At 46.1% G+C, this 12,576-nt stretch overlaps 1 protein-coding gene across 9 annotated transcripts in view; it reads left to right on the top strand.

Moving 5' to 3' along the window:
* The window catches only part of LOC147017424 (nuclear receptor coactivator 2-like), a 274,823-nt gene that overhangs the window by 204,702 nt on the left and 57,545 nt on the right, over window positions 1–12,576 (top strand). The gene's annotated exons all lie outside the window — the stretch shown is intronic.

Raw genomic sequence — 12,576 nt, forward strand, 5'->3', positions numbered from 1 at the left:
ATGCTTTCGATGTCTTGCTCACACTTCATTCTCTTTTACTCTTCCTCTTCTTCTTTGCCTGTTTTTTTTTTTTTTGTTTGTATGGTTCATCCTTTTTTTTTACTCCAAAAATCTCAAATCTTTCTCATCTCTTCTCTCTCAGTTCTTCTCCTTAACATCCCCCCATTCATTCTGTTAGCCTGAACTACACTTTTTTGCCGGGTGTAAAGTTTAGCCTCCCGATTAAAAATTTAACACGTACTGGTAAATCGAGCCATCGCCGAACTGGTCCGTAGACCTGCGAACGAAACATAATTTTATTGTGAGGCCAAACCATCACGAGTTTCTCGTGAAAGGCAAATTTACAAAACTTATTGTCCCTACTTCTACAACTTTACAAATGGACACTTGTGCTGTGCCGTTTAGGATGCAGCCACAGTTCAGGAACTAAATAGTGACCACTCCGTGTCTGTCACAGTCTGGACCAGCATGGCACTCTTAACCACGTGGCTGTCTCTGCCATCTGGTATCCCATCCAGTTGTGGAAATGTCAAGATGAGTGGTCACTAACTGTTGTGCTTAACCTCCTCATGTGAACGCCCACCCCTCCCCCTAAGGGGCACAGTGTTTGAGGAGCATGGTGCTCAATCGATCTGTGATACCACGGTCGGCATGTTCGAGATGCTGCTCCAAGACTGGTCACTTGGAGAAAAGCCACAACTTTTGCGTTTGCTGTTTTTTTTTTTTGTTGTTTTTTTTAATCAATTCTCGTGCATTTTCTTTACCTTTTCTCTTTTATTTGGCAGGTGAGGCATTGTATTTCATTTGCCCACCTGATTTCCTGGAGGGGAGCGGAGAATAATGAATGTGCTCCCTTACAGGGAACTTCAACGCAGGAGGCCATCAAGCCTGTGCAATTGTTGCCAACCTATGGTTGTTTGTCCATGCTCTATCCTTTTTAAATACCACCCTCCCCAGACTCACAGTCTGGTTTAACGTTCCCGAGTCTGGTTTAATGAATTAATTATTCAATTGATCTCACTTCGGGTTAACGTCCGTGATAGCGAATCGTTTGCAGAGTGTAACCTGTTCGCCGTAGTGGGAGGCTGCTCTGCAATGTATTACCATGCAATATAATTCACATTATATAATTTGATGGCTTTTGCTCGCTTTGCAACTATTATTTTTATATTGTGGCAGTTGATGATGTTATCACCCTCAACAGAATCTAGCGAGTGCTCGTTAACAAGGTGTCAGATTTACCTCTGAGGCAAGCCTGGTGTTGGCTTAATGTTTAAGGTGGCTGACTTTAGATGTTGGGGTCTTGAGTTCAAGCCCCTGTGTTTTTTCTCATTGAATTAACACTAGGTGGGTTGACTCGGCCTGTCATCCATCCAAGGTCGGAGAAAATGAGTGCCAGCTTACTGGTAACGGGTATTGCATCAGTGGCACAGCTGCGCCCCCAGAAAATGACACAGCTAAGCAGCCACAAGCTGATTACAAATAAATAAATAAATAAATATACCTCTCAGGTGGTTTTGACTTTAATCCATAAAGAGGAAGTGGTGAACATTGTTTGGAATTTGGTCGCAAAGTCCTGGGTGATCATTTTTGATTATTTGTTTTTCCTTATTTTCTTTTGTAATGATTTCTTCCCCCACCCCTCCACCTTGAAAATCCATGTGACCATTGTACACTGCTCCTTTTGGGTAGTAGTCCGTGGCAATGCCCTGCACGGAGATCCTTCTCCTTTCAGTTCTTCATGATACTTCCACATACACACTTCATCCTTTGCCTCATCCTTTCCCTCCAATGTCTCCCCCTCCCAACCTGATTTTCTTTTTTATCCCTTCTGAGTTCACCTTTCTGTATATGGCTAGAGCTCTTCTGAATAATTGAACAAGGTTGAAATAGCGTTTCTTCACTTGTGACATTAAAGCTTTTAGTGACTGTGGCTCCAGTTTGACACACACAGACCCGGGACAAGCGACACGGTTTGTACGAGTCCACCGGAGAGAGGATGGGGTGTATCGGTGCCTATCACCCTGTTGCCTGCAACGTTGCTTCGAGTTAGTTGTCATTCGATTGTTAAGGGCGGGAGTTGAGAGATGGGGGTCGGGGGAAGGGGGGGGGACACACTCGGAACTGTGATATTAATATTTAACCCGTGCCTTCATTTGTTACGCCTTTTACACGAGGATTTTGGTTAATTAATGATCGGAATAGAAAGGTGCATCAAACAAAACACTTAGTGGATTGCAAGGCAACCGCACGGTTTGATAAAACAAGCCGTATTACAGGTGGAACGAAAACAAAAACCCAACTTGCCATGTTTAATACAACTTGATATGCCATCTTTGGTTAAGGCAATTGTTTATTTATTTATATGCACCATCCATGGTAGACAAACATCTTTACAAAACACCTCCCAGGTATGTTGGTACCGAATTGCTGTCTTCAGTGAGCCGGGTATCAATTTCACATTTGACGAGGTAATCTAATTGTGCCGATTAATTTTTCTTCGATTCACGATTGTTTGCCGTCAAAAGTGTTCAATGCCTTTGGGCTTTCGTCGTCCGACGCACCCAACGCTGTCATGAATTTTTTTTTTTTTTTTTTGTGGACAGATCGTGGTTAACCTGGCTATGTCGAATAAGCCGGCAATTGCAAAGAACCTCCTCTTTGTTTTTTCATTTCCAGATACTTCATCATGTACTCTTTGATGTAACTACTTGCATTAAGGCCGAGCTTGTTTGTGTTATCTGAGTAGCTGAGTCGTCGTCTTGGCTTTGAGGCAATAACCATTCCCTCGCAAGCGTCTCCACAGTCGTATGACAAACCTGCGATTATATTTTTTTAAAGCGTTTTTATTTGTGAAGAGGAAGACGAGGTGATGAATTGTGCCGTGCTTGTCGAAGGCCTTTTGGGCCTTCATTCGAATGCCATTTAATGGAGTGTTCTTTGTTTAATCTGCCCCTTTCCCGAAGCAGTTATTCCGTTTTCCAACGGTGAATTTCACACCGTCACCACAGCAGTGAAACAGAGGCCGCCAAATTATATCTGAACAAAATGAACCCTCATTGAGACATTGCTTGTTTCCATGGCAATGATATTAGATCTGAGGGGTTAGTGTTAAGAGCCAATGACCTGTCACTGGAACGTCTGATGGAGCTCGCTTGCCAAATGTCGAATCGCTACAGGAAGAAAGGGCAGCGTTTTCAAATTGGAAGTTGGGGAGGAAACCCCACATATGTCTTCATCTTCTTGTGATCGACTCGATTATACCATTTTGTTGCAACTCGCAATCTGCGATCATTATGTTGTGCATTCACTGGTGATGACAAATTTGCATCATCATGTTTGTTCATTTTGTTTAGTCGCTCTTATTAATGCCCTTTTTAAAAAACTTGCTTCAATTATATTTGTGAATTATTTATTTATTTATTTTAAAGAGACTGGTTTTTGTCTGTATGCTAATTGAAAAGAAAAATAAATAAATAACAGTGTTTAGTCCTTGCAACACAGACTTTGTATTATCCATATTTCTCACTGAAGTTTACTCTAACCCACATGTGGGCTTAAACGTGAACAATTCGTAGATCTTGACGCACTTTGAAAACGGCCAATCGAATGAGCACCTGAGGTCACGTGCTGCATGAAAAAGACTAAGCCACAGTTTTCCGACAAAGGGAAGGAGGGCTGTCGATAACCACGGCAAATCTATGCTCTTGGGGTGACTCGAAATGGATGACAAATATCCCAAGGGGGTCATCAAGACATTTATTCCATTCTTTAAGCCAAAGACCAGATTTGAAGTGTTTCCTTTTGAATGTGAGTCACAACTGAATCTTGCGGGGTATAAAAGTTGGCATTTTGGCAGCCAAGCGTACCTTCGTGCTCTCTGCCAACCTGTGTCATCAAGTCATTGCTCCTATGATGAATGGTCAAGCTGATTCCAATGTAAGAATAAACCAAAGCGAAGTCGATGGCGTGCCATCGCAAATCCCCACGCTTTCCACTGAAAGCAAAGTTGAAAGCTGGCAAACAGTTCTACCAGGAATGACCCAATATCAAATTTTGAGTTGAAAAAAAAAATCTTCTGTTTTGACCCCTATAACCTCAAGTTCCCATTCCCTGGGGCATGAACCGAGGGTCAAATCCCCAAAAATCGTTGCATATTTAATGCGTCCCCCAATGTCGATTGAATGTACAAAGTTTAATTAAGGAATGTTTAGACATGTGGCCGTAATTGCATTTTTTTGGGGGGGTTTGTGATCCGGCCTCCAGGGAGGGCCAAAAGTGATGCGGTTCTCACACCTCCTTGTCATGTGGAAATCAAAAGTACAAAGTTTCGGAGGGATAGCATGACAGATAGACAGACAGACGAAGCCAATTACATCTCCCACCCCCCCCCCCCATTTTTTTTTTTTAGGCATGGGGAGACTGACTATTTAACAACAAGTTGCCAAACCTTTTTTTTTTTAATGCAGTACTTCTTGTTTTCAATAGTTTGTTGCACAAGCTTCTTCAGGCCAGCAGACACTGCGTTAATTTACCACGAACCAAGTGCAACATTTAAACCACCGAGTGATCTTCACCCGAGACAATAGAGGGCATTGTGCACGAAGGGGGCTACTTAACGCCTGGCAAACGATGTCTGCTCAGTTCCGAATGAAGACTACTCGGTGGTTGAAATGTCAGACTTCAGCATTAACTGCTGGGCAGTTATACTACCTGGCTGGCAGGTAACTTTCAAATTATTTTATTTGAAAAATAATTTGCTCGCAATGCCCCATTAAGGATGGTGATAAAAATTAAAATGTTTGTTTTTCGAATGTACCAAACTCTGTGGCATCATGGATAGTGTCGGCTCTGAGTCTGGTAGGGTCGGCGGTTCAAACCCAGTCTGAGTCAAACCAAAGACTTCAAAAATGTTACATGGGGCTTCCTTGCTTGATGCTCAGCATTTAAATAGGATATAGCCTGAACAAACAACCATAGGTTGGCAACCATAGCATAGTTTTTGATGTGCCGAATGACTTCCTTCTGCATTAAAGTTCCTTGTGAGGGAACTCAGATGATATTACGCAGGGGTGGCCAAGAAATATAAATGATGTCAAAATATGTTTGTTTCTACCAGACTTAATAATAAAGTTCTCCAGTGTCACAAATTTGATAATCACTGACTCAAAGTTTGATACACCTCAAGCATTTTTTTTTTAATTCATTCATTCGTACGCAGCCTGTGGCTGCATCATTTTCTGGGGGTGCGGCTGTGCCACTGATGCAATGCCCCATGTTACCAGCACACTGGTACTCATTTTGCCGACTTCAGAAGAATGACAGGCTGAGTCAACCCTACCTTGTGTTAATTTAACGAACGGCCTGGCAAGGGCTTGAACTCAAGACCCTAGGATCTTAAGCCAGCCACCTTAACCGTGAAGCCAACACCAGGCCTACTTCAGCATGACAGCCATCATTTGCTATTCCAATATGTAGTCGGCACCGTTCCTTCATTATAAAGTTGTCGAGGTGCTCTTTTGGATTGCTTTCAATGACGTTTCCGATTCTCTGCCTGAGTTTGCAAATATTGGTGGGTTTGTCACGGTATACAAGCGTCTTAATGTGTCCCCACCAAATAAAAATATTAATCAAGTAGTGTTATGTCAGGTGAATGAGATGGCCATGCAATTCGACCAATCCAATGTTGAGGAACCATTTCAGATGAGGACGTTGCAAACAAGGCGTTCGGAAGAGGGCCCCTATCTTGTTGAAATATTGTTCTCCTTTGGAGACCTCGAACAACTGTCATGTGAGGAAGGAAAAATGTCTACAGTATGTCCAGGGAGTTGGATCCAGTCACTGTGGGGTGATCAAAAATGGTCCAATAGTGCATGCGCTTGATGATGCACACCACGCATCACGCTTTGCGAGTCATTCTGGTGTTTCAATATCGAATATCATTCCCACAGGATGACATTTTGTTCAACCCTTACTGAACTATCCATTGCGCACTGATCAATTGATTCACTTTGATGGACAAATCGCCTGCATTTGGGCCGATGCACAAGATCTGCTGCTCTCGCATCACAAGCAGGTCGGTGGTCTCCACTTTTTTTATTTATTTATACATCACCTCTCCTCCGCTATAGTTACCTCTGCCCTCTCAGGCCTCTGAACCTCCCAAGCAACTCCAGAACGCATGCGTTCTTCCAGTAACCCTGTTATGGTTTAACTTCAAAATCCAGGCTGATTGCACACTTAAACTCTTTTGTTTCTCACTTCTTCAATCGTTGGAACTGCTCTGCAGAGGCTGTGCAATCCCGCTCTTCCCTCCAGGGCTTCAAACAGGTGAACCGCCATTTTCGGTCATCCACCATCTTTGTTTCCTCATTGGCCTTGCCTAACCAAACTCTCCTACTTGCAGGTTACTGCGTTTCCTTCTCTCATCTCTCTCCCCTCTTCCTGTTCGTTAATTTCCTCATTTGTTGTGTCCAATTTTTACCCCACTGTCAAATTAATTAGCTCTTTCATGAGCCTTGATCTTGTAAAGGTTGGAAAGTTGATGCTTGCATTGAAATCGACTGTTCATTTCGTCTTGCTTGTGATCAATTATGAATTAAAATACGTGTGCGCACTGTGATTTCTCTGATGCCTTGTATATTTTGCCTTCCAGGAACCGTGTTTCTGAGTTTTGTTTATTTTAAATGGACACTATCATTGCTGCAATGAGAAAATGGGTGATGTTGAATTTGAAATAGCTGTCTTTAATCTCAGTTATTCTTCCTGATCTGTGCCCAGTTTGGCTTCCCTGTCATTTGGATATGTTCTCTCGGGCTGCATTCTAACTTTAGGAACACTTGTAAGAATGGCATTGGCGATAATTGAATCAAAATTGGAAATTTGAAGTATTTTAAAAATGCATTTAAGGTGTACAGCCCTCCCTCCCCCCCACCCCCTCACTTACCAGACTTTAAATCAAGTATGCTGCCAGACCCCACTATTCATGGGTTGTAAAGTGTCACCTGCTTCTACATTCATGCTTCGTGTATTCACATTTTCTTTTAAAATTTTTTTAATGTTTTTACTTACGAAATCTTTTGTAAATATATTTTTACGGCTGTGGAAATTTGCAATACACCAGAAAGGTCCTCAGGTTAGATATATCGATAAGTTCTTGTGTAGTTAGTCGACACCCGTTGTTTAGAGGGAATATGTGTGATTCATCCGGGCTGCGATGCTTTGAGTTTGCCATTTTTCTTTACCTGTCGTTATTTTGGAACAACCACACCACGTCTCAACAACCATGCCATCTCAACAACCACACCTTCTCAACAACCACGCCATCCACACCACAACGCCACTAAAGGAGCAACGAAACCAGCCCCACCCCGATTTCTCCTCCAGTAAACAAGTTTGCCGGTTGGAAACCAACTCCCGCCCCAATTTCTCTGGAATGTTCCTCCCCCCGCGAAGGGCGGGCCGGGCGGGGGAGGAATAAAAGGGCACGAGGAGCACCTGGAGAGAGCGTGGATAGCAGAGACTTGGGGCAGTCGTGTGGAAGTCTTGGTCGTCGTGGTCTTGGTCCAAGTCTGTCGTCCAAGTCTTTGTCGTAGACGGACTTGGGGCAGTTGGGTGGAAGTCTTATCCTAGTGGTCGTGGGGAGAAGGCGTCACAACCTGCCCACCGTTGCAAGGCCCGAGATCAGGCGCGGCTGTCCTAGTGGCCATGGGGAGAAGGCGTCACGACCTGCCCACCGTTGCAAGGCCCGAGATCAGGCGCGGCTACTCTAGTTGCCGTGGGGACGAGACGTCGCGACCTGCCCAACCATCGCACCACGAGGGTGAGGGTAAGACCCTTCGGTCTCGTGGGCCTTTTCGGTCATCCACGGCCCACGACCATAAAGGTCTACTGACCCCGTCTACCCCCTTGCCTGTGAGGGAGGTCTTTCTTTGTTTTTGTATGCATGCTCTGGCGCCGTGTCCTGCCAAGTAGAAACTGTGTAAGTGCTTGTAAATAATAATTATAGTCGGTCGTATTGCTTTTGCATTCTACTTGTTGCTTGTATATTGCATGATTCCTTGCTTGTGTTGTGTGTGCAATATGTGCTTTGTAATAAATGTGCTTGTGTGAAATGTATCCCGTTCGTCGTCTCTTTCCCCATTGAAAGTGCCATCTTGCATCACGTGAGGGATTGGTAGTGGGTTTAGACACCCAGTAAATAATCTGAACCGTCGAGGTCGGCGATAACTCCGCTGGGTTATCCCTGCAGCACGGAACAAGCCGCTTTTGCGATTCGTGTCCGGAGTCGACCTGCGGCATGGTGCAACTCCTCAGTACGCTACCCACGCGGGTACTTAAGTGTATCGACATTCGGCGATTCACCCTATTTCGCGCGGGTAGAATGTGGACTGGGTTGTGGTGAGGTTAAACCCCCACCCGTGGCTATCTCCTTGGCGGTAGTTCCAAGAGGGTCACGACTGAATTGTCCGTTCCGGTGGGCGACGCGTCGTGATTTGAGTTACATGGCCGATCGTACACCGGGCGGGCGAAATTTGTAACATTGGTGTACAGGAGTGTGAGATTCAAATCCACCTCGGTCTCCAACTAAATTTACGGGGATCGGACCAGGGGTGTGCGAAGCAACCCCCCCGTTCCCCCCAAATTACGAGTGAGCCAAATTTAATCCCTTCCCTGAAATAAGATGGAGTTTCAAGGCAAGTGGGTGCCGGGCATAGAAATGAATGTGTCGTAATGTGGAATCCATGGCCCGGGATGGTTCTTTTTATAACTCCACCGCTAATTACAATCCAGGGGGGAGCTCACCCTCATACACTGAGCAGGAATATTACCGGCAAACAAACTCGGAGTCGCAAGATGGTGGCGCGGCATCACTTCAGCGCTGCACGAGGCGTGAGCGGGCCGCTATTAATGGCGCTGTGAACCGCGCGGCACGACGAAGGCGCTCCCACCCACTGGCTCAAACCATGTGGGCATGGCAGGCGAGGCAGGGCGACGGCAGTACATTGCAGATTGAATTGGACGAGGCACAGGAATGAATTTGGGGGTTGGAAAAGGACTTAACCAACGCAGACTGGGTTCATGAGGATTATGTGCACACGGAAGCACAACGATTGGCCGATGCACAGGAGCAAATTCAGGCGCTGGAAGAGGACTTGGCCAGCATAGTCGAGAAGCTACATAAGGAAACGACGTTAGTACATTGGTTGCGTGGGTTTTTGCTACAAAAGGCGAGTGAACAGAATAAAAGGACAGAGGAAGAGCAAATTGGTATCTCCCAGGATAGGAACAGCTTGGAGGAAGAATGGAAAACCGAGCTCGAAAAGAAACAAAAGGAGCACGATTTGGAAGTAAAACTACTAATGGAAAAAATATTGGAGGGGCAAGGCAGTTCAAAGAACTAGAGGGGAGAGTGAGGGAAATACAGTTGGAAGAGAAAAAATGTGAACACGATGGGGAGTTGGAACAATTGAAGGAAGAGATAAGAACAGGCGATCAGGAAAGAGAAAGCCGAGAACGGAAGATAAAAAGAGGAGAGGGACAGCTGGAGGAAAGGACGGAGGAATTGCTGGAAAAGTCAGAACAGTTCGAAGAACTGCAGGGAGAAATGAGGAAGGAGAAAGGAAAACAAAGCTAGAAAAGGAAAAACGCAAACAAGATGGGGAATTGGAACTACTGAAGCGAGAGGTAAGGGCAAGTCAGTTTAGAAGAGAAATCCTGGAAGGGGAGATAAGAATGGGAAAGGAATGGCAGAAAAAACTAAAGGAACACATTTAAAAAAAGGGATGAATTGAGGAGGGAAGCGGTGGAAAGAAGGGATGAAATGAGTGAAGAAACATGCAAATTGAGGGAGGAATTAGAAAAAAAAACTTCTGAGTTTCAGAAACACGAAGACAAAGAAAGGGAACTACAAAACGAGTTGAGGATGATGAGGGAAGAACAACTGAAGCAGGAAGGAGAAATGAGGCAATTGAAGGACACAACGAGATTGGAGAAGGAAGAACGAGAGGAACAATGGGATAGAAAACAAAAAGAACATGAAGCCGAGGTTGACCAATTGGAAGAAAAAGCCAGGATGGAGTGTGAGGAGATAGACAAAGAACAGCGAATGAAACATAAAAGGGAAATTAACCAAATGAAGCAAACGATGAAACTGGAGAAGGAAGGACAGGAGAGGAAACAAGGAAGAGTAACGAGAGAGCAGCAAATGAAACACAAAAAGGAAATGAGCCAATTGGAGAATGAAGAGCAGTAGAAACTGTGGGGTAGAAAACAAGAACAATGTGAGTTTGAAATTGAACAACTAAAACGGAGAGTAAGATTGGAGTCAGAGGAGATTGAAGAGCTCCGGAGGGAGAACGAACAGCTAATGGGGCTCAGAGAGGAAAAACGACTCAGATGGGAAGGAAAAAGGAGCCAGAAAAAATAGAGGAGAGACTGCACGATAAGAACGGGGTTGGGGACAAACACACACACACATGGAGGTAGTGGAGGACGATGGGGGCGAGATGGCAAAACGTGTGGGGACCCGGTGCAAGCAGCTGGATAGCCTCCGTCGGGAACGAAGGGAGACACTATTCTCCCTTGAAGCTGATCTCGACCAGGTGGGTTCGGTCGTGTCAAGCGAGATAGAGGGGGCGAGTGTTGCGGACAGGTGCACACGAAGCTCGGGGGGTATGGAGGCCCTGGGAGCCCGAGAGGTGACCCGAATCCCCAGTGTGATTGTCCCGGTGTGTGTGGTGAAAGGTGTGAGTGCGCCCCCGTGAGTGAGTGGTGTGGTTGCGAGTGCGCCAGAGTGCGTGCCTCCCAGCACTCCGGGTGTGAGTGGAAGCCTGTGTATGAGTGAGACACTGCGCGTGAGTGTCACCGCGTGTGTGAGTGGTATGATGAGCGTGAGTGAACGGCCGAGTGCAAGAGAGACCATGTGTGTGAGAGAGCGGTATGTGAGGGAGATGACTGTGGGCATGCGCGAACATGCAGCCACGTCTTCTGGTGCGAATGCCATCTCGAGGTGTGTGAGGTGTGAGCCTCGTGGCACGAGCGAGCTTGAGCGCGAGAGTGCGACGGAGACGACGGCGACAGAGAGACAAAGGCCGGGTAGCGGCCGTAGCTATTTTGAGCACCGTGCCAGGTTTACCCAGCGGCGAGCGTGAAGTTCGGGCCTGCTTCGCACGAGACCGCCACGTGCGCACTTGCGGGAGTGAAACCCGGTCCGGAAACGCCAGCGGTGGATGTTGCCGATCCCGCGGATGGACAAAGGGTAGGCTGGACAACGGATTTGGACCGGATGGGTTCTCCACGCGTGCGTGTGTGAAGCTCCGACGGGCAGAGCACATCTCCGACGAGATCAGGCGCGACTACTCTAGTTCCGTGGGGACGAGACGTCGCGGCCTGCCCACCGTCGCACCACGAGGGTGCGGGTAAGACCATTCGGTCTCGTGGGCCTTTTCGGTCATCCACGGCCCACGACCATAAAGGTCTACGGACCCGTCTACCCCCTTGCCTGTAAGGGAGGTCTTTCTTTGTTTTTGTATGCATGTTGTGGCGCCGTGTCCTGCCAAATAGAAACTGTGTAAGTGCTTGTAAATAATAATTATAGTCGGTCGTATTGCTTTTGCATTCTATTTGTTGCTTGTATATTGCAAGATTCCTTGCTTGTGTTGTGTGTGCAATATGTGCTTTGTAATAAATGTGCTTGTGTGAAATGTATCCCGTTCGTCGTCTCTTTCCCCATTGAAAGTGCCATCTTGCATCATGTAAGGGATTGGTAGTGGGTTTAGACACCCAATAAATAATCTGAACCGTCGAGGTCGGCGATAACCCCGCTCGGTTATCCCTGCAGCATGGAACGAGCCGCTTAAGCGGTTCGTGTCCGGAGTCGACCTGCGGCGTGGTACAACTCGGTACGCTACCCGCGCGGGTACTTAGGTATATTGACATTCGGCGATTCACCCTATTTCGCGTGGATAGAATGTGGACTGGTTTGTGGTGAGGTTAAACCCCCACCCGTGGCGAGCTCCTTGGCGGTAGTTCCAAGAGGGTCACGACTAAATTGTCCGTTCCGGTGGGCGACGCGTCACGATTTGAGTTACGTGGCCGATCGCACGCCGGGCGGGCGAAATTTGCAACAATATTGATAACTTCCATCCTCTTTGTGTGTTTGTGTGTGTGTTTGTTTGTAGGCACGATAACTCGATACCGGAAGAAGCTACCAATGTCAAATTACACCACGTGATTCAAGAGGGTGATGGCTAGCGCAGATTAGATTTTGGTCAAAATCGGTCAAAGGTCAAGGTCACAGTGAGGTCAAACATTCGATTTTTGATGGTTTGGTACAGAATCATTGTAGAAACTTCTGGTTTGCGTCGCTGCCTTCTCAAGAGACAGCTTTTATTAGACAAGGTCAGAGGTCAAGTTGACGATTTCGTAAGTACCAGTCTATGACTGCTTGTTTATTTATTTATTTATTTTTACACTTCATGGCTGCTCTCCTCCACCTGGGAAATTGGAAATCGGCCAACATCACAGTATTACATGAAAAGGTGCAAAAACAGATTGCCTTTGCTACAGACCAAT

Source organism: Eptatretus burgeri, chromosome 11 (assembly GCF_056783735.1).
Source record: "Eptatretus burgeri isolate ZD-2024b chromosome 11, Ebu_testis_v1, whole genome shotgun sequence".
In the NCBI taxonomy this organism is placed as follows: Eukaryota; Metazoa; Chordata; class Myxini; order Myxiniformes; family Myxinidae; genus Eptatretus; species Eptatretus burgeri.